Raw genomic sequence first — 4,720 nt, forward strand, 5'->3', positions numbered from 1 at the left:
GAAGTTAGAACAACATGAGGGTTTTGGTAATAGTACCGGCAAGAATTTAAAACTACCTTCACACCTGATTTACATCAATAATCAACAATAGAAAAAAAATGAATCTTTTGGGACATTGGGGCTCCAGAGATTTCCAGCAAAACGTCAGAATTTTAAAAACTGGTTATTGGTTCGTCTTTATTAATTTTAATAGCAACAGCATGCTTTTTAAAATCAAAAACCACTTCAGGTTTCTCATTATTTCCCCGTTGTTTGTTCCTATGATACAAGACTTTAATTTGTGAGTTGTGAGGAGGAGATTTGACCTCTTCCATCGTCTCTACAGCAGCTGTAGGTGTGTCATGCTCCAGCTACTTGGGAAAGACAAGGAAGTCTCTGAACGTTGCGAGCCGACTCTCATCAAAGACAACACTGTTTGGCCAGAGTGTGATCCAGACCTGCTCGCTTTTCTCCAGGACCAGCATCATGCCGTTGGATCCACTGCTGTGCTCACACAGAGGGTTGGAGATTGCAAACTACAGAGCAGAATTGACTAGACGACAATTCCTTGTTTAGTTCAGGAGTTCAATAAAACCCTCACTGGCTTGTAAAGCTGGGAGAATATCTAGTCCAATAGTCTTGTCCTGATATTTCAGATCACACAACTCATGTTGTTTCCCATCTCAGAGACCCCAAGACTCCAGCTGGGTGATGCTGGAGGTTTCAGCTGACCATTGGAGGCTGGAAGTCTTCAGTGACCAAGTATTTTAGACACTGGTTAACTACAAACACGATGTTTGTTTTGCTGATGTGCTCCGCTGTCAACTGTGCTGAGACCATTAACTAAAACAATGTAGCATTAGAACACAGGAGTGATGGTTGCTGGAAATGTTCCTCTGTACCCCTATGGAGATATTCCATTAAAAATCAGCTGTTTCCAGCTAGAATAGTCATTTACCAGATTATCAATGTCTAGACTGTATTTCTGATTCATTTAATGTTATCTTCATTGAAAAAAATGCCTTTCTTTCAAAAATAAGGACATTTCTAAGTGAACCAAACTTTTGAACGGTAGTGCACATCTTACATACTTATCAATCAATCAATCAATCAATCAATCAATCAATCAATCTTTATTTATAAAGCCCTTTTCATACCAGGGAGCAGCTCAAAGTGCTTTACATAAAACAATACAACAATTAAAAGCACTTAATACAAGAGATATAAAAACAAACACACACACACACATACAAATACACATAAACACACACTCACACAAACTCGGGAATTAAGAACACTTGAGGAAACGCTAACACAGTGGGGAAACACCAGACAATAAGGAACAGAGTAAAATGGAAAAAATAGGATATATAAATAAAAGCAATAAAAGCAATACAAAATTAAGATAAATAAATAAAAGGATATATAAATAAAAATACATAGGATATATAAATAAAAGCAATAAGAGAAACAAAAATTAAGATAAATAAATACAAGGAATAAAAGACTTCAGACCGGACTGAAGCCGACGTAAAAAAAGTAAAAACACGATAAATAATAAAATAACACAAGTAGCTAAAACCAGACTAAAAGGTTAAAATAATAAACAAATAAATAAATATAGTTTAATCTAAAATACTTATTTGCCTTTTATGCCTTTATTTCTGTCCATATTGTTGATATCTGAAAGCATTAATACTGCATCAATTTTAACACATTCATACAGCTGTTAAACCTGTTTCATGCATACATTTCCCATTGCTACAGTTTTGCTTCCTTTACACTTCTGCTTAGATCCTCAGCTGCATTTTGTCATCTTGCACTCCGAGCAATGACAAAGCTGAATTTAATCTAATCTAATCTGAATGCAGCGAGTTACACGCCACCACTACCTCTGCATTAAATATGTGTTAAAGTCAATTTGATAAAAACTCTGAAGGACTACAGGCCACTGTGAAGGTTGAACAAACTGCATTGTGACACTAAGCTGAAAATGCATGTGTTTGCTATGCTTCATATACACACGTGGACAAAATTGTTGGTACCCCTCAGTTAAAGAAGGAAAAACCCACAATTCTCACTGAAATCACTTGAAACTCACAAAAGTAACAATAACTAAAAATTTATTGAAAATTAAATAATCAAAATCAGCCATCACTTTTGAATTGTTGATTAACATAATTATTTAAAAAAAACAAACTAATGAAATAGGGCTGGACAAAAATGATGGTACCCATAACTTAATATTTTGTTGCACAACCTTTTGAGGCAATCACTGCAATTAAACGATTTCTGTATTTGTCAATGAGCGTTCTGCAGCTGTCAACAGGTATTTTGGCCCACTCCTCATGAGCAAACAGCTCCAGTTGTCTCAGGTTTGATGGGTGTCTTCTCCAAATGGCATGTTTCAGCTCCTTCCACATATGTTCAATGGGATTCAGATCTGGGCTCATAGAAGGCCACTTTAGAATAGTCCAACGCTTTTCTCTCAGCCATTCTTGGGTGTTTTTGGCTGTGTGTTTTGGATCGCTGTCCTGTTGGAAGACCCATGACCTGCGACTGAGACCAAGCTTTCTGACACTAGGCAGCACATTTCTCTCCAGAATGCCTTGATAGTCTTCAGATTTCATCGTACCTTGCACACTTTCAAGACACCCTGTGCCAGATGCAGCAAAGCAGCCCCAAAACATTACTGAGCCTCCTCCATGTTTCACCGTAGGGACAGTGTTCTTTTCTTCGTATGCTTGGTTTTTGAGTCCATGAACATAGAGTTGATGTGCCTTACCAAAAAGCTCCAGTTTGGTCTCATCTGTCCAAAGGACATTCTCCCAGAAGCTTTGTGGCTTGTCAACATGCATTTTTGCAAATTCCAGTCTGGCTTTTTTATGAGTTTTTTTCAGCAGTGGTGTCCTCCTTGGTCGTCTCCCATGAAGTCCACTTTGGCTCAAACAACGACGAATGGTGCGATCTGACACTGATGTACCTTGGCCTTGGAGTTCACCTTTAATTTCTTTGGAGGTTGCTCTGGGCTCTTTGGATACAATTCCAACGATCCGTCTCTTCAATTTGTCATCAATTTTCCTCTTGCGGCCACGTCCAGGGAGGTTGGCTACTGTCCCGTGGGTCTTGAACTTCTGAATAATATGAGCCACTGTTGTCACAGGAACTTCAAGCTGTTTAGAGATGGTCTTATAGCCTTTACCTTTAAGATGTTTGTCTATAATTTTTTTTCGGATGTCCTGGGACAATTCTCTCCTTCGCTTTCTGTTGTCCATGTTCAGTGTGGTACACACCTTTTCACCAAACAGCAGGGTGACTACTTGTCTCCCTTTAAATAGGCAGACTGACTGATTATGAGTTTGGAAACACCTGTGATGTCAATTAAATGACACACCTGAGTTAATCATGTCACTCTGGTCAAATAGTTTTCAATCTTTTATAGAGGTACCATCATTTTTGTCCAGGCCTGTTTCATTAGTTTGTTTTTTTAAATAATTATGTTAATCAACAATTCAAAAGTAATGGCTGTTTTTGATTATTTAATTTTCAATAAATTTTTATTTATTGTTACTTTTGTGAGTTTCAAGTGATTTCAGTGAGAATTGTGGGTTTTTCCTTCTTTAACTGAGGGGTACCAACAATTTTGTCCACGTGTGTACCTCTGTACCTTAATTGTAATCATAATATCACAAAGATATCATAAAAGCAAGAGACTCAGAAGGCATCATGACCATAATGAAGATAAAGTTCAGACAAAAAGAGTGCAGACACAAAAAGTCAGTAACACAAGTTCATCAATATAAGCAAGAAAACTTTAATAGTCAAGCCAAACCAAGTAAGTCACTGTTGTTGTTGTTTTTTTTTGTTTTTTTGGATAAAGCACATCTAAAGTACAACATAACATAAAACACATGCTGAGCCCAAGTGCTTTCCCGTAAATAAAAAGCATTGCTGTTAGGAATTTACTGAACAGATTTAAATATTAAGACCCTACAGTAGCCTTTCTTGTGTAAATTTAATTAAATACTACCGCTAAGACCTCATAATATAATACAAAACACAAATCCACCTGAATCTACCCTCATACTAAGGGTAAGATCTTGGAATATTATTAATTTTGCAAGTTTAACAGATTTTTTTTTTAAATATCAAGGTTAAGATTACTTATTAAATCAGAAAATTTAATTGACTAGTTTAAATATCAGAGTCAGAACTGAAAAAAAAAAAAAAAAAAAGCTTTACTGCCAAGTGAGCTTGCACACACAAGGAATTTGTCTTGGTAACTGACACTCACAAAAGGTTAGTTAGACAACAACTTAGCAACAAGGTTAGTAAGTAATAAATATAAAATCTCTCTATATAAATATGAAATCGAAATCTGAAGACCTAATAAATGTAACAATCTAAAAAATCTAGATATGCTAAGGAAGAGATTGATAAGTTAAATAAATAAAAATGGAATTTACACTAAAAACTACGATGTGCTATAAAAACAGTGGCATTATATTTACATAATAAATTGAATAAATTACAATGTTGCACATGGGTATTAAAGAATTGCATATAAAGTATTGCGCGTGAATTGGGAAATATTGAGATTTAAATCCTACCAGATTGCATAATATTCTAAATCACCTGATTAAATACAATCAGGCAAACGAAATAAAACTCTTTCAGCCATAAAACTTGAGATGACGACATCTCCTAAAACATTGAAAGTACGATTGCATCTAGAGTCCTT

The sequence above is a fragment of the Acanthochromis polyacanthus genome, chromosome 2, assembly GCF_021347895.1.
Source record: "Acanthochromis polyacanthus isolate Apoly-LR-REF ecotype Palm Island chromosome 2, KAUST_Apoly_ChrSc, whole genome shotgun sequence".
NCBI classification, from domain to species: Eukaryota; Metazoa; Chordata; class Actinopteri; family Pomacentridae; genus Acanthochromis; species Acanthochromis polyacanthus.